The sequence below is a fragment of the Amblyomma americanum genome, chromosome 1, assembly GCF_052857255.1.
Source record: "Amblyomma americanum isolate KBUSLIRL-KWMA chromosome 1, ASM5285725v1, whole genome shotgun sequence".
Classification (NCBI taxonomy): domain Eukaryota; kingdom Metazoa; phylum Arthropoda; class Arachnida; order Ixodida; family Ixodidae; genus Amblyomma; species Amblyomma americanum.
Window position 1 is genome coordinate 397,969,494 of NC_135497.1, and position 18,270 is coordinate 397,987,763.

The 18,270-nt window shown below is 46.2% G+C and overlaps 1 protein-coding gene across 1 annotated transcript in view; it reads right to left on the reverse strand.

The window, feature by feature from the left end:
• Window positions 1–17,918, reverse strand: part of LOC144102130 (uncharacterized) — a 67,831-nt gene extending 49,913 nt beyond the window's left edge. The window contains exons 1-3 of the mRNA XM_077635431.1: window positions 17,696–17,918; window positions 16,925–16,954; window positions 16,776–16,864 (exon numbers count right to left, since the gene is read on the reverse strand). The gene's annotated coding sequence lies outside the window, so the exon portion shown is untranslated. The remainder of the gene's footprint in view (window positions 1–16,775; window positions 16,865–16,924; window positions 16,955–17,695) is intronic.
• Between the last annotated feature and the right edge of the window lie 352 nt (window positions 17,919–18,270).

An 18,270-nucleotide genomic window follows, 5' to 3' on the forward strand; every position in this document is an offset into this window, starting at 1 on the left:
AGATGGATTGCTTTCAGAAGCAGAAGACAGAGATTACCGTGAAAAAGTCCGCAATCCACGTTGTATGACCATAAACGTTCAGGACATCGTTGACGCCATAAATAACTGTGGGATTAAATTTCACGTCAGGGAAGCCAATGAAGGAAACAAGGAAAAAACATTCACGTCGGTATCAGGGGGCGATTGTGAGCGCCTGCTGAAGGCTTTGCCTGAACATCTGGCCGGGAAATTGCACCCTCAACCAGAGGAGAAAGCTTTGCTCCTTTGGAAGCTTATGCGGAAAATTTTGTACCACCTGGACAATGATGTTGAAGATCGCAGCATAGAAAGAGAAACCTCAGAATTCATTCACACTTTCTTAGAATTAGGAGCCCAAGGTTGCAAAGGCTATGGTGGCGATAGAGTTACGCCGTACATTCATATTTTCGCGCACCACGCTTCCGCATAGCACGAAAGGTTCAAGTGCCTTGGTTGGTTTTCAAGCCAAGGGTTAGAGAAAAAAACGACGTGCTAAAGCATCTACACCATGGAAAGTCTAACAAGTGGAATGCAGCCGCTGACGCTCTCAAGCTGGCGAAAAGGCTTGAAGTGAGTGAGAATATCAGACTAAGCCGTGCATATAAAAAGCGGGACCAAGAGTATTGGTTTGAGGAACTTATTCAAGAGACACGGGCGAAGAGGCTACGCTGTGCAGAAGAAAAAGTGAGCGAAGGAAACTGTCTACAAAATGTGGACGACATGGATGCAGGAGAATTGCGCACGGAGCTTCGGGCTATGGGAATGTCGACGAAAGTCAAATCAATAGAAGAACTTCGCAACCTTGTAAGGAAAGAAATAGAAAAGCAATGATTGTAGCCATAGGAGGAGATAACAGTTATGTGGTGAGATGTGCCTTTTAGTTTTGCGTGTTTCCTCCTATATTTATAGTGCTGTGTTATACCTCTAGTTTAGAAAGTGCATCACTGCTTGAAGATGAAGAATACTGTTCCTGATTCCTTATGTAACCTGCCCCTAAAGGAGTGTTCGGTGTGTACTAAAAATAGTGTATTTGTATTATGTGACTGTTTACCTGCCATATATGCCCTGAGCAATGTTTTGGTGTAATATAAATATGATGTGTGTTTTGTAAGTATTGCCGTTGTCACTTTTAAAATGATCTTTTGGCTTGTCTTTTGCGTAAGAAAATTCTTTTATGTAAACAAACCATGGATAACCGATTTATAACGCAATCAGTACAGCTAGAAAAAGTACATGGGGGGGGGGGGGGTGCTTTGAAAATGAATATGCACACACGCCTTTAAGTTCTGCGGGGCAGCAGGAAAAAATTTTGCAGGGAACTTAAGAAAACTGATTGGGCGTATCGGGCGTAGATCATATGATACTGGCATCAAGTGCACAATGCGCACAAACAGGCTCGAGAAAAGTGACGACAGCAGTACTACGCACATTCAATGCCATCATTTATGTTCATTTGTATGTCCTTCTTTGCTGACTCATTTTGTTTGGCAACCGATTAAAAGTTTACCTTGTTCTTTATTCTTTTCGCAAAGTATTGCTTCTTTTGTATGCCATGTTGCTGTGAAGTGTGTTTAGTTATATTCATATTCGTTACGTTTGGAGTGCACCGTTCTGGTTGTACATGTAACATGAACACAAGGTAATGACGCTATGCGATTCTGACTGTACACATTTTGTTTCCAAATGTTGTATAAAAAGTGTATAATAAAATATTTTATGTCGGCTCTATTGCCCTTGTTCTTGCCTTTTTGCGGGGAAGTTATAACCCCTTCCGCACCAGCTATCAGGTAGTGAGACAAGTGCAAGTTTATTGACAGCGACGCCTTGAAAATAGACCTATTACATTTGCTCGATTTCCTCCCCAAAGGTGCAAAGGAGAAAAGAAATATAACCTCCAGTGCTTCGAATATTACTGTAAACGTAACAGATCACTTCCCATGAGTGTTATCGTTACGAAGGCTTCCCCTTCATTCATGGTAATTTGCTGACATTGTGTTTTCCGCTACGTGCTATAATGGCATCCCCGCCTGCTATAATGACATCCTCACCTATTTGATATTCTCATTAACTTTGTAACATAGAATGCAATTCGTGACTTATTTTATTGGTATACATTCCTTTTTAGCGTCTGGTTATTTTTGTTGCGCTCTACCTCTCTATTACAATTGTATTTGGTTTGATTTACCAAACGCTGCTGCTTCCAAAGTAAGCGATAGTATTGTTCAGTGCAGTATAATTAGTTTTTCACGTGACAACAGAAATCAAAGCTGCTGCAGGCAGAGTAACCTGGGAACTGGGAAAAGCTACAATGAAATAATACAAATTCGTTTCATTATGGGCTATGAGGAACCGCGCAATGGAGCGCTTCGAACTAATTCGACCCCCTGGGGGTAAACAGCCGGAGCGTTGTTGCATTTCGCGTACGCTGAAATGTGGGCATAGCGGCTGGGTCCTGAGCCGGCCTTACATCACCCGGCACCCTGTGCAAGACTTTGCCACCCCCCCCCCACCCGCCTCTCTCTCTCTCTTTGAATGTATTTGTGGGGATGTTTCTCTTGATTTTTATTGGCCGTCCTAACGGGGGGCACTTCTAGTTTTCATTCTTTTAACAGTCTCAATGTAGTATTTGTACTGGCGTGGGCAGGACATTTAGTTGTTTTTTATTTTTCTTCCTCCTCTAATTTATTCCTCTTGACATCCTTTGATCTTGCTATTGCGGTCAATTTTTTACACGTTTTCATAGCATTTTGAAGAAGATGAATCTTAAAAGCAAGCTGCTTGCGATAACGCACCTCATCTATGATACTGGTGAAATAGAAAAATTTATTGCTTAAAATGATTACAGCCCAGCCTCAAAGGACAGATGCAAAAGTTCTTCAAAGGAGGCTCTCAAGAGAGTCGCTTCAGACGATTGATATGACATCGCAACTAACCCTGTAAATCCGTGGTTAACCCTCTTGCACCTGGCGGCCCCTTGCGATGTCACTCTGGGAGGTGCGGGAGAATTAACTGCGATATCATGACAATCGGCCGACGAAGCAGCGTAGCAGCGACTGGCAGCGTAGCGGCTGGCAGCGTCGCAAATTGCGACAGCCACTATATTTATCATTTATATATACCGTTATGAGCTGCTTCCTTGATGACGTCCATGTAAAAGCGCTTTTTCGTAGCACACAAGTGGACACAATTAAATTCACCAATTTGTTTGCAAAAATGGAAAAAAGTTGGCGGTATCTTGCGGTATCTTTAAAAGCGAAGTTTCGTACCTCAAAAGCGAAGCCTCATTTTTTCAGTTGTGCTACACAGGATGGATCCCGGCAATACATCATGCATGCATATTACAGAAGTCAGAATGAAAGAACAGCAAAAAAAGTCGCCAATAGCTGCAGCAATAAAAGTATGAATAGTGATCATGCGTGAAATTTTTCATTCATGCATTCATTCTAATATATTTTCTATAGAAACGAGCACATTTATTAAAATTAGTTGACCAAAACAAAAGGTTTTGAACCCAGGTTAGAACTCTAAGTGCAAACTCGAGTCACCATTTTCGGACAACGCTAGAGTCACTAATTTGAAAGCATTACACGTGAACGTGACAGTAACAACCTGAACGTCTATCTAGACGGTATTTGCTTCTTGACTCCAAATTCTGTGTTCTGCCCGACAACAGCTGAACAGCTTCAGAATGTTTCTGAGTAAAGCTATATCAAATTTTCTTAAGTAAGTATTAAAAGAATAAACTTAAACATTTATATCCGCGAATACTTTTTGATGTCGGCCGTTTGAACGCCGCTACACTCTTTAAAAGTAACGAGAATAGCTAAAATTCAGGCGAGCTAGCTCTCATACCCTAATATATCATGATCACACGCCCCAATAAACTTTTTAGATAATAGCAAAGGGCTGACAATTTGCAAAGTTGCTCCACGACAAGCATATATGAACAGCCGCGAATACTTTATATAGCTGCGTTAATGCATGGTCATCGTAACAACCTTCTTTATTTAAAGCTCCGGTCGAGACACTGGGTTCGAGCTCTGACATGTGTTCTTGTCTGCAAGGCAAAAGTCACCCGATAAAAAGGTAAGCGTCGAAATGGACGCAACTTCAGCAGTCCGAACCATTTCTGCAGCGTAGCTCGCTACCGGGCGCCATCTTTCATATTTTAGGCAATATCAGGTTTCAATTAAAAGGCCTCAGGAAACGTCTTGATCAAAGCTATGCCAGATCGTTGCACACCATTTTAAACACCATATATTTGGGTACCTAAAACCGGGAAGCATTTTCGATATCTATCCGTGTTACGGTGCTATACAGTTTCAAAGTCTGGAAAAATGCCAAACTTTGGCCCCCTCCCGTAGGCAGCATCGTATAATATTCAAACGCGCTGGGAAGCTCGTGTATTAATAGCACAGAACTGAAACTTCGGCACATTCCTCAGCTAAGTGTATATTACAGAAATCCCCGAAGCATTTTTTGTAGGTGCTTTTGCTCACGTTTTACGATTTTTTTTGTACCCCTTCCCAATTCAGTTGCGCTCCCTGTCGCCGCCACTGCCGGTAGATGGCGAAAGTAGTAGATGTCCCAGAAAGCTGGGCATGTGTGCGCTTCAGTACTGCCTTGGCTTGGTAACGCGGCACTCGGTGTTTCAGTAAAGTAAAGGCGTTTTCTATTTTCCCAATCAAGGACAGAAAGCCATTGTTTTCAGTCTCTGATTGTGTACATGGTTCACGTTTCAGATATGAGTATCAGGACAGAAAACCAGTCGTAAAGGTTAGCGCAATATATCGGTAGCAATAAAAGCACACCTTCTCACTTGCAGAATTAAGCGATGAAAGCACGCACAATAAAAAGGTAAATGTTATTTTATACATACAAAAAGAAAAAAGGATCTCGCGCATCAGGAAAAAACTATTTTCAAAAGTTGAGAGTTGAGTTTGTCGCTCAGTCGCGTCGATACTGTGCTCTCACGACTAGTTGAGCTCGGGGGCTGCGGAGCGGTCACACGTTGCCATGTCGGGGCTCCTCACGTCATAGCGCAGAAGCAGACTGGGGCTCCACCAGCGCCGTAAGACCAAGGGTACCGCCACTTGGAACATTCATTGAGCCCTCCAGGTGAGCTTTCTTTTTCTTTTCTTTGTGATGAGGCACGCTGACGTTTCCTCTGTTCGGTGAGTGTATGAAGACTTTGAAAGCAGTCCGAGATGCAAGATGCATTTTGTAAGTAACATATTGCATCACGAACCACATTCGACGACTTCCCATTTGCAGTATCCAAGCGCAAGGATACAGCGCACGTGTCTTGTTACGCTTTAGTCATATCTGCCCTTAGGATCAGCTGGCACTCAGAAGCAAAAGCGAGCACGTATCATAATAAACCATTCTTCTGCCTTGCGAAGATGCTTTTTTTGGTCCGACCAAGGAAATAAAGCAACTGAACAAATCCGCAGCCAGACTGATTGTCCATTAGGGCCTGTCTGACTCTACCAACCCCGTAATGGACGTCGTCATACTACAGTATGCAGATCTTCAAGCTTTCATTTTCAGCGACAATGGTGAACCAAAAGCGAGAATAGCCGCCTGATAAGCCCTTCTTCTGTTTCGTGCTGTAGCATGACCAAGAACACCTGTCGTTGTTTTGTTGCCCTGCAGTAATCACCAATGTGCGCCACTATAGCGCGTGATGCTTACGGCTCGTGTTTGCTTCTCTTGTGCGGGGAGTTGAGTTGAATGCCCTCCCTGTCAGCACTTGTGATTCGCTGCAATTAATGGAGTTTGGGCCAAAGTAAGCTGGCTGAAGATGTGGCACTTTTCGTGCACAGTAAACTAGCCGAATATATTTCAAGGCCTTTCGAACGCCCAGTCTTCAGAAAGAAAAAAACAAGCGATGCGCGCAGAGGACGTTGAAAGTACAGTCAAAATTTTGCAGGCAGAAATTCCTGATTCAGAGGACATGAGTAGACGCGGGAATTCAGTGTCTTTTGGCGTACAAGATTTTTTTTTTTGGCTTGAATCCACGCGCAAATCACTTAGTAGAATAAATATACTCGACAAGACTGGTGAAATACATGCACTGAGCTTGTGATTACTAGATTACAAGGAGAAGCGGCAAGTTATGAAGAATGCTTACGAATTTAAACAAATAAAAATTTATGCATGAAATTCTTACTGAGCAAAGACGCTCACGAAACAAGTTTTTTTTTTTTGTGGTACAGCACCTCAAACAAAAGTCACTAAGTAAAAAATATCCAATATCATTGCGGAAAACTTTGCGTAGACAGCGACCTTTACTTTTGTAATGACGTGAACAGTTGTAGAATAAAGCTTGTAAAGCATACAATCATACGGAGCACACTGACTTCATTGTATTTTTATATGGAAGTGGGAATTACAAACATAAATTCTGATAAGCTGTTAATGTATGTGACATATCGCTATTAGAAACGAAACTTTGGTGCAGAACAACATAAATGATGAAGCATTTTTCCCCTTTATCGTTTTTTTTTTAGTTATGGATCAACGAGTAGAGGCAAGTTGGCTGTTCTGGTGACGCAGAACAATTTAGTTTCTCTTCCGCGGTATACAGAGTATTAGCCTCAAGGTCACCTGTTAGACAAAATTCTACTTGGCGTTCACTGTTTGTCAAGCGCCTTTCGCAAGATATGGGGTAACATATTTGCGTCATTTTTTCACAGCAGAATTTTTCACTAGCGACGTCAATCTTCCAGGCATAAACTTTTTAGTAATACTTGTAAGAAACTAATTCTACAACGCTCACATGAGTCATATAAGGCGTCGCAACAATTCAAGTAGCCGAACTACCAACACGCGTACGGAGCTCATCATCACCGATACTTCTTCGTATTGGGAGTGAACTCTTAAAAATTTTCAGCCTCAGTCGCAGGCGCAGTTCTGGTCATGAATGGCATGCTTTTCATATCATTTAGAAAAATGTGATCCTAATCCGACAATTTTTATTTATGCGAAGGACTCTTGACGTTGAGGAGAGTGCGTCAAAATGCAAGACGGCCATAATTTCTACACGGATCTCCGAGGCTACGCTACACCATCATTCACTTCAAAGCGGTAGCAACTGTTCCTTTCGGGTAAGGACGTCGCGAATTTGAATCGACTAGCGGGTATATTTTCAAATCCATATTTCCGGCCAGGAAACGTTCTACTGCTGTCGGACAGGCGTCAACCTAGCCAGAAAGAGGGAGCGATTCAATGTTTGCAGTCTATTTAGCATAGTCATTCTGCTTGCAACGGAAGAATTCAAATACCGGCCAGGGTGGCTCAGTGGCTTTCGCGTTCGGATGCAAAGCGCAAGAACACGGAATTCAAAATGCGTGGGGCACATAAGCTCAAACCTAAGGGTATGGCGCGATAACGTTAATGGGTCTTTCCCGCGGTCGGAGTACCTCTTCGCATATCACTTCGCAGATATTAACACTGTTCTCTCTGTTTTCATTTCTTTCGTATCTTCATTTTAGTCTTTTTTTAGCGCAAGATGCACAACGCCTCTCTTTAAGACAGCCAAACCGACTTTCCTCAGTGGTCGAGGGATGGCCCGCGCGGCTCACAAAGAGACAGAGGTTTGAGTCCCGGTTGCATCATTTTCATTTTCAGTGCATTGCTTTTCTTTCTTCAGAGGCACTACGGAATTCCTCTGGAGTGAAATGACGTTACGGCAGTGTAGACTAATGAAGTACAGTGTATTGACGTCATCATTGCACTTTGTGATGATTGTGGGGTGTTTGAATTACCCATCCGAAGTAATGCGTTTGTGACGTCACGGTCCTCTCGACCAATCTGGATTTTCTTTACACAGTGCCAACAGCTGCAACGACGGCTTTTCCGCTGAACTGAATTCTTAACGCTACCGAGTGAACACCGGCCGCGACACGCAGAAACGCCCGTGTGCTGTGTGGTATCACGGCACAGCAAAGACACCCTGGTGGTCATTTCCACCTTTTCCGCGGCAGCACATGCAGCTAGTTCGGTCGAAAAGCCGCCAGCGTCGTAGTAGTTGTAGTTGTGTGCACCGTATGTGAAAATATCCGCGGACTTGCGTAAAAATCCACGCCGACTAAACATATAAAATTGGGGGATCTCTGTGTAGGCCAGGAATCGAACCAGGGCGTTAGCTTTCGAGACGCGGACGCTGCCACTCCGCCACGACGGCTCGACGTTTGAACATGAATAGAGACGCGTCTACTGAATGTACGGGTTTCTTAAAACGTATCTTCCATGACTGTACTGAGGTGTACATGAGGAATTATGAGCATGCAAATTACAGATGTCAGAATTCAGCGAGTACCATGTGTTTCTCGCAAATTTCCTCCGTGCTTGGCGTGCAGTCGTAGCGCCATCATGTGGTATCCACTGAAACCCCCCTTCGCCATGCACGACGCTGGCCCGGCAGATGGCGCGCACGTAGGCGACCTTACTGCGTCGGAGTAGTGTCGTTCTTTTCTGAACAGATGTGATCCAACCGCAGCCGTCTTTCTTTCCCTCAAAGCTAATCTTTGATGCATCTGTGACGACACCGAAAAGCTACTGGATACTAAGAATGCATATTAAATGAACGTCCTGCGCAACGAGTAGCCATAGGTGACGGCACGTTTTCTGTACGTTGATGTTTTCCTCACATGAATCCACCAAGCTTCGGGAGACCGTCTTTACCACGCATGAACACGCTTGCAGATTTTTTAAAACCTCAGTCCCGTTGCACAATTCATCGCCTTCTACGATTTCTTAAATGCATAATCGTTTCACTCCGCTGAGTTTTATATATTTCCGACCACAACTACGTCGCTTCAGACACCGTTCCACGGAGAGAACATTAATATTTACGTGTTTGTGCTACCAAATATAAGCACACGCTGGGCGTGAAATTGCTGCATCATGCTGCGAGAACATCGTTTATTAAAGCGTGTACACTACATCACATAGCAACATAGGGTTCGTAGTGCCTCAGTTATTACACAGACATTCGATCTCTTATATATGCGCTAATCTAGCGCCCATCGAAGGCGGAATAAAGGCGTCAACACTACATGACATAATAACAGTGGGCGCGTAATGCTTCAGTTATTAAGTATATCTCGATCCGTTATATACGTGCCAGTATAGCGGCCATCGAAGGCGGAGTAAAGGCGTCCACATTACATCACATAGCAACAGTGGGCGCGTAGTGCTTCAGTTATTACGTATACTTTCGATCAGTTATAAATGTGCCAGTATAGCGGCCATCGAAGGCGGAGTAAAGGCGTCCACACTACTTCACATAGCAACTGTGGTCGCAGAAATGCCTCAGTTATTACGTATACTTTCGATCCGTTGTGTATGTGCCTGTATAGCGGCCATCGAAGGCGGAGTAAAAGCGTCCATACTACATCATATAGAAACACTGGGCGCGTAGTGCCTTAGTTATTAAGTATACTTTCGATCCGTTGTATATGTGCCAGTATAGCAGCCATCGAAGGCGGAGTAAAGACGTCCACACTGCATCACATAGCAAAAGTGGGCGCAGTGCCTCAGTTTAATACGTATATTTTCGATCCGATATATATATATATATATATATATATATATATATATATATATATATATATATATATATATATATATATATATATATATATATATATATATATATGTGTGTGTGTGTGTGTGTGTGTGTGTGCCAGTAGAGCGGCCATCGAAGGCGCAGTAAATGCGTCCACTCTACATCACATAGCAACAGTGGGCGCGTAATGCTTCAAATATTACGTATACTTTCGATCCGTTGTATCTGCGCCATTATAGCGGCCATCGAAAGAGGAGTAAAGGCGTCCACACTACATCACCTAGCAACAGTGGGCGCGTACAGCCTCAGTTATTACGCACACTTTCGATCCATTATATATGTGACAGTATAGCGGCCATCGAAGGCGGAGTAAAGGCGCCCACACTACATCTCATAGCAACAGTGGGCACGTAGTGCTTCAATTATTACATATACTTTCGATCCGTTATATATGTGCCAGTATAGCGGCCATCGAAGGCGGAGTAAAGGCGTCCACACTACATCACTTAGCAATAGTGGGCGCGTAGTGCTTCAGTTATTACGAATATTTTCTATCCGTTATATATGTTCCAGTATAGCTGCTGCGAAGGCGGAGTAAAGGCGTCCACACTACATCACATAGCAACTGTGGGCGCGTAGTGCCTCAGTTATTACGTATACTTTCGATCCGTTATATATGTGCAGTATAGCGGCCATCGAAGGCGGAGTAAAGGCGTGTACACTACATCACATAGCAACATAGGGTTCGTAGTGCCTCAGTTATTACACAGACATTCGATCCCTTATATATGCGCTAATCTAGCGCCCATCGAAGGCGGAATAAAGGCGTCAACACTACACCACATAATAACAGTGGGCGCGTAGTGCTTCAGTTATTAAGTATATCTCGATCCGTTATTATATACGTGCCAGTATAGCGGCCATCGAAGGCGGAGTAAAGGCGTCCACATTACATCACATAGCAACAGTGGGCGCGTAGTGCTTCAGTTATTACGTATACTTTCGATACGTTATAAATGTGCCAGTATAGCGGCCATCGAAGGCGGAGTAAAGGCGTCCACACTACTTCACATAGCAACTGTGGTCGCGTAGTGCCTCAGTTATTACGTATACTTTCGATCCGTTATATATGTGCAGTATAGCGGCCATCGAAGGCGGAGTAAAGGACCACACTACATCACATAACAGTGGGCGCGTAGTTCCTCAGTTATTACGTAAACTTTCGATCCGTTGTATATGTGCCAGTATAGCGGCCTTCGAAGGCGGAGTAAAGGCGTCCACACTAGATCACATAGCAACAGTGGCGCTTAGCGGCTCAGTTATTACGTATACTTTCGATCCGTTGTATATGTGCCAGTATAGCAGCCATCGAAGGCAGAGTAAAGGCGTCTACACTACATCACATAGCAACATGGGGTGCGTAGTGCCTCAGTTATTACACAGACTTTCGATCTGTTATATATGCGCTAATCTAGCGCCCATCGAAGGCGGAGTAAAGGCGTCAACACTACATCACATAACAACAGTGGGCGCGTAGTGCTTCAATTATTAAGTATACTTTCGATCCGTTATATCAGTGCCAGTATAGCGGCCATCGAAGGCGGAGTAAAGGCGTCCACATTAGATCACATAGCAACAGTGGGCGCGTAGTGCTTCAGTTATTACGTATACTTTCGATCCGTTATAAATGTGCCAATACAGCGGCCATCGAGGGCGGAGTAAAGGCGTCCACACTACTTCACATAGCAACAGTGGGCGCGTAGTTCTTCAGTTATTACGTATACTTTCGATCCATCATATAAGTACCAGTATAGCGGCCATCGAAGGCGGAGTTAAGGCGTCCACACTACACATAGCAACAGTGGGCGCGTAGCGCCTCAGTTTTTAAGCATACTTTCGATTCGTTATATGCGCGCCAGTATAGCGGCCATCGAAGGCGGAGTAAAGGCGTCCACACTACATCACATAGCAACAGTGGGCATGCAGCGCCTCAAATAATACCTATACTTTCGATCCATTATATATGTGCCTGTATAGCAGCCATCTAAGTGGGACCCCCCCTGGACTATCAGTTGCATAAAACCTAGAATCCAATCGTTCTGACGCAGAATGTTCGAAGAGTTGAAAAATGGCTTGGCATATTCCTGAGGATAAATTTATTCGTCCTGTTGTGCTGCAAAAGTTTGTCAAATCTATCACTTCATATCAAGATTAAATTTTCGGGATATAGAGAAGGTGGCTTTAAATGGCAAAAGCAGTGCAAAATTCACCAGGCAGACCACGTTGCACTTTTCTTAGAAGAATGACTGCCTGGATGCCGGATGCTGGCCATCGAGGCACCCTATTTAGAAGGGGAGCTTTGAATCGGGCTTCTGCACGTTTTCTGAGCAAACGAATGTAAACACTTCAAGCACCAGTAACTAACGTTCTTAAGTCGAACACTGAGGCAGTGTTGGCGGAGATCTTTTTTTGCACTGAGAAGGGTGCGATACATAAAGACCGAGCGTTGGGGTACGTAGCGGTACCTGCATGCTCCCATGGTGGTCGCCCACAGCAGGAGACGCCCTATTTCTTCTTGCTGGATCCCGTCCCCAGCTGCGCCTCGAGCACGCTCAGGCCCCGCAGTGACCTTCAGAGCGCCGCCCAGCAGCCGCAGCCGCAGTCCCATTCGCTGCTCCCGGACTGCAGGCAGGTAGGCCTCGGAGCGCAAGCGCAGATCCTGCCGAGGTCACATCGCCAATTGGAAACGCAGCTCCGGCACTGGAGCAGAGACAGCAGCGTGGTGTGCCTCCTGTGTGGTGTTCGATTGGGGCTGCTGCTACCGCTGCTCTGTTTTGGAACCAGAGAACGAGGCGCTGCAATGGTTTTCTCTTGAGATACAGCGAATGAGCACGCGGAAATGAATACTTTGCGCCGGCGAACGATGTGGAGAGGCACTCGAAGACGGTCGTTTAAAATAGACAAGGTTCATAAAGGCAGATCAGCACATATCATGAATAATATCTTGAATCAGTAATATAACGTGTGGGAAGCAAGTCCGAATCAAGCTCAAAGAGTGGAGTTTACGCCTGTTTATTTGTTCTTTATGGACGTCCGATTATGTGCTGTGCGTCAGAAATGACTCTCTTCTTTGTAATAATAAGAAACGTAACAATTAGTTGCTGATTCCAAATAGATCGGGCAGAAAAAATCGCAGGTCGTTTGCTTCTGTGCTAATATCAATTTCAACGACGGCTGCGGTGCTGCGAAATGCTGTTGTCATTCGCAGTGCTCAGCAAACCTCTGTTGGGGTGCAGAGTTGGGGTGGAGGGTGAGTGTGCCTCAGTGACAGGCGCGCATACGCGAGGAACTGTGTGTCACGTACAGCCACGCACTGCTGCTCATCTATCCTTATGAAGAGGGCGTCCGCCTCATAGCCAGCGTGGCCGTTGCCATGACGTCGTGCATGACGTAAATCAATTGCGGCACTAATTGCAAGTGCCGCGTTGCACCTGCTTTCTTTTCCCTTCCCTCCTCGCACTCTTTTCTGCTACACCGACGTACGCAGCAGAACTGAGAACCACGCTATGGACAGTTCCGCAGTAAAGCCTTAAAATATCCAGCGATGTCGTGTGAAGGGTAGTGAGCATCTTTTGAGTGGGCAAAATTATCATACTCAGCAGGGAAACTGCCTCCTCGCTGTAAATGTCCCTGAGGCCTGAAACACTCTTAAGCTACGCGGAGCGTTTCACGATGGGCAGGAAGCGAGCTCTTCTTGCTTTGTTTGGGATTTTTTACACCTGGCTAATGAACTCAGAAAGAGCAGAACGGCTGTCGTCGAACAGCTTTGGTCACTGTTTTTTATATTAGCTGTCTTGTTGGTGCTACCATAATGCAGAAAATCATGTTTTGCCAGCAAGCTCGACAGCGTGCATTGCGAATGTTACTTTGCGAATATTTAACTGTTGCAAAATGCAAAATCTCCTCCTTGAACAACGAGAACCACAAAACTGCTGTCAACCTACGGCAGCCACCAATTAAACGGCTAACCCTTTCCGCATAAGGATCGCTCACTGGGGTCTGGTCCGCTCCGTCGGCGACTGCTGGCCTTCGGTGACGTCACGCACGTCTTTTTCGGGCGGTCGAGTGACGACGCGGGAAAGGAACTTGCCCAACGTGCCCTGGTGCGAGTCCTTGTCGCCATAGGAAACATGGTACAGCTGGCACAGAACGAGCATAATTGTCTTGTCGCTCGGGGCCAGCAGCCCGCGATGGCACTCTATCACTGTGAAAGAAAAGGCACTTTCGAGCTTTGCCTGATAATTCTGACAGAGTGCCTATGCTAATCAAAAGTGCAACCAAAAATCTTCCATGCTGTTTCTTTTTGTCACCGTTGTGGACTCCGCCGACGCGACAGGACAGTCACAACGTCTCTCCGCCTTTTCTACCCCGCCCGGACCTGTTTCGCGCACTGCTTGCGCGCAAGCCCATGCTCTCCCTGTTTAAACGCCACACTACGCATCGATTAGCCGCACTGCGAACTTCTTCCTGCGCGAGCCCTATGTGGCCGCCAACATCGCCCGTGGTACTTACTATCGCGTTGAACTTTCTGGCGCACCCTTCATTCCAACGTGACAAGCGGCCCTGCACTCCTAGTGCCAGCGTTCACCATTTAAGGTGGCGGTTCCACTGCCGCCATCTTGCGAGTAGTTCAAATTCTGCCACCAGGCAACGACACTGATCCATGAGTGGGAAAGTGTCTACCCGTCTTGCCCCTGAGCGACCCGAGACTGGTTCTGGTTGAGATGTGTTTCCGGTCCTTTCTTGACCCGCGCGCTGCGTGAACGCTTTTCTTTTGTTGCTGCGCCTGCCTTCAGAGGGTTACAGATGAACCATGGCAAACCCGGCTGCTTGTTCCCGTCGTGCGTGGTGGGAGGTGTTGGCTGGGGTGGTTCGGCATGCTTCTTTCTCTGCCTGCTCCTTGCTGGTTTTCCACAACCACACACGGTAGCCTTCTGCGGCTATGTAGCCAAGGCTAAGCATAGAGGGAAGAAGGGCCTTGTCGTCGCGAGTGGAGCTTCCTTTATTCGGGTTATGGTTGTGGAAGGGTGAAGGGAAAAAGTTGGAGAGCCGGGACAAAGAGGGTACCGTCTTTGCCCAAACGGCATCGGAGGGACCTGGACCTCAACTTGGCTCCTCCGTCGGCTCTACTCTCGACGTTTCCCCTCTCTGCGGTAGCGTATGGCGCCGTCGGTGACTGTCAGCTCCCGTGGCTTTTGGATGTTCCTGCCTCGCGGATGTTGTGACGGCTCCAGGTCCGGCCTGTCGCCTTGCGTTTATGCGCACCCCGCACCGCATCGCCTGCCTCGGATGTTTCGACGCTTGTGCCGTCCAGCCTCTGCTGAACGGATTCACTTAGGTGCGGCTATCGCGGCCTGGCAGCGCTGCTCCGCGCAGGCGGTTGTCTGTGGTGTCTTTGTGCGTGGAGCCGACGGGCCCATTGGACATCGTGCTCCCCCCCCCCTCTCTACACTGTGTCTGCCTTTATCCTTTGCCGCCAGTACTTTTCCCTTCTGCAAACCGACCCGCTTGCTATCTTATATTCTTTGAGGTTTAGGTTATTGCAAGCTACAAGTGAGACATATTACCCCTTCCGGAATCTGCCGGCAATAGCTCCAACGTAACGACACTCACATGCTAAATAGGGTCCACAAATCAGGTACTTAAAAGAGACCTGGCTGATCTACAACAGTATACACACAATCACCCATAATAATCAATAGTCAACTCCTTCTGTCACCATCTGTAGTCAAGATCAGAATCCCAGGGGAACTTTAAAAGAAGGCGTCAAGCCTCCTTTCTAAATGACTGTTTTCCGGACGGGTAGAAATTTCGCCTAACCTAGCGCAGCACAGTTGTGGTGACCGCTGCAAAAGCAGACAGTTATCGGCCTGCGCTTCTCTTGATAATTTAAACCCCCAATCCCCCTTCACGTCCTCCTGAATATGAGTCACTCCTCCGCTCTAAAAACATCGCTCTCACGTTAGTCGCCGTGTCGCTAATGCAGTGTTTGCTGCAGTTTTTAACATAAAACGGTACTACAAGCTCCCATGCACAGCTCGGGTTTTTAAGGTATTACAAGCTATTTCACAGCTTGCAACAGGGAGCTAAGCATGAAATAGCTTTCTGGTAAATAACGCTTTGTTGAAAGTAACCTCTGGACTATATCTTCCCTCTAATCAAGCATCACAACTTCGCGGAAATGCTCTTTTTCATGAAAAAGACTCCGATATATGTGGCATCCGGCCCCCCACACGAACATATGAGCAAATGCAATCATCCCGTCGAAAGCTAAACATTCAGTGGTTTTAGGTCCCGTTCTCATCAACCTAAGTGAAACATTTTACCGAAACCACGGCGAAGCTGAAAATGGAGACTAATGGCGAATCTGAAGCTGAAAGCGACACGAATTTCCGTTCCACACCTAATTATACACGAGCAAAAGTTCGGTTGCACATGTATGTCTTTATTCGAACACATGCTGGCGCGAGCATAGCAGCTTGTGTGATTGAACCTTTGGACATTCTAGAAATGAGCTGGAGAGAATGAATGGCCCTGCAATGACAGCTCACTCGATAGGGTGTAGGCCATCGAATTTAACACCACGGTACGTCCTTTTTGAAGGAGATGTTAGTTACTGCGCGCAAGAACAGATGGCGAAGGATACTGCGATGACGGAACGGAAAAGCGGCTAAGTCATTGCCGTGATACTGCAGCCTTCATGGCTGGAACCAATCAACTGCGCGTCCGCGTGCTGGGCGGCACTGTTTGATGAGGCTGAATGATTGTAAAGTAAGAAAGAGTCTCCAAACATAAAATACCAACAGTGGACTGACTCTGGAGAGCTCAAGTGTTGGACTCATCGGCAACGGGTTTTCACGTGTTCACACCAGAACGCCAGAAGGCAGCCTAAACGTGTCGTTAAAGACAACGAAGAAAATCGGAAGGGCGCCGTGCCAAATACGCATACAGGCTGGTCGAGGAAAATTTGAATATTGCGGCTAGATCATTGTGATATTCTCCTTTGATTCATATACGGAGTTCTATCTTCAGCGCCCAAAAGAACCTCCACGGAGATTGAATATGGCCCGGCGCGATTTTGTTACGTGGCTTAAGACCGGCCTATGGTAGACTTACGGCTCACCTGTCACGTCCTCGCAGATGTCAGCTTGGGGGGAGAGGAACACGGGCGACGGCCGCTTACCGGCTATGCGAGCAGCGCCACGCAGCCACCTGAGCATGGGGCTAACAATCAGCACTCGTTCATGCATGCTGGTTAGCACTGGCACCCACCGTAGTTCCGTTCCGATGGCGGGGGGTGTCCTGCACAGACATATACAAGTAGAGCCCTAAGGATGAGCACGGTCTGGTCTCTCGCCGTGGCCACAGAAAGCGTCACACAATCTTAACGTTACTGCACTTGATTAGAAAACATTTTCGATGCTAACCTAAGATCAAGACAGTCATGTGGGTTGTTGTGCAGTAAAGTATTTAACACTCAAGGTACAAGAACGCAGGATTCAAGTAATATCAATCTGCCACACTTCAAACGTGCCATCACTCTCAGGCACTTTGCTAGATGATGCTAATCTGTTCGCTCAGAGTAAAACTGGAACAGGCAAGTGCACAAGATGACTGGAAAACTAGAAGGAAAAACGCAGTTAGTTTAGTTGGGCACTGCATTCTTCCTCAAAAATATAAATGATTCAGTGAACACCGAGGATTGTTTAATATGCTCTCCTTTTAACAAAGGATAGAAGACTAAGAAAGGTATTCCTGAGAGTACGACATCTATAAGAGAGAAATCTGCAGCCCGGCCTGATAATAAACAGTAGCTGCGTTGTGGCATAAGTTAAGCTACGGGGCATCAAAGGCCTGGCTACAAGGGCATGCATTTAATGTAACAATGTTAACTGATTGCAGTTCAGGATTGGCCGAATTGGCAACGAATTTAAAAATTCACATGATAATAGAATGCAATGTCTTCACTAATCCGCCGTTAAACGCAGTCCCCCCTGTATCTCTTTGCATGTCACGCTAGCAGTTCAATTAGCAGCTGCTCACCTGTGTCCCGCGCTCGTTGGGCACTGGCCTTCTCGTTGTCGTCACAGCTGGTTCACCTCGGTCCACAAGGACAGAACAAGGTACCCGGGCAATGCTTCCCACCTTGTACTTCCCTGCGCAGATAAGGGTAAACGCTGTCAGGGACCCTCGGCGTCGAGTGCCAGCGGGACGCCTTGCAGGGAAGGGTGAATGGAACGTTCGAGCCGAGCTGTGGCAGCGCTGTTCGAGCCTTTGCTCGGGCCTGGCGCCTCGAGATCCCGCCTAAACGGCATCTTCTTTTTCTCCTTGATATTCCGTCCAAGGTAAGAGGCCCCCATGCGTAGAAGACGACTGACAGAGCGTTACGGTTGAGTGAGTACATATTTATTTTCTTAGATGGCTCTTAGGCCTAAGGGGAATAAAAAAGCTCTCGGAAGAAGGAGATAAAATTCTCCAGCCCGAGATGTTGCTCATTTAAGCACTGACGATGGCAGAAGTTCAAGTCACGCTGAATACCTAAATATTCGACGCTTCGTTGCAAACAGGCGTAAAGCAACTGAGAAACTACAAAACGCTCACCATGTTTGGGAACGCAA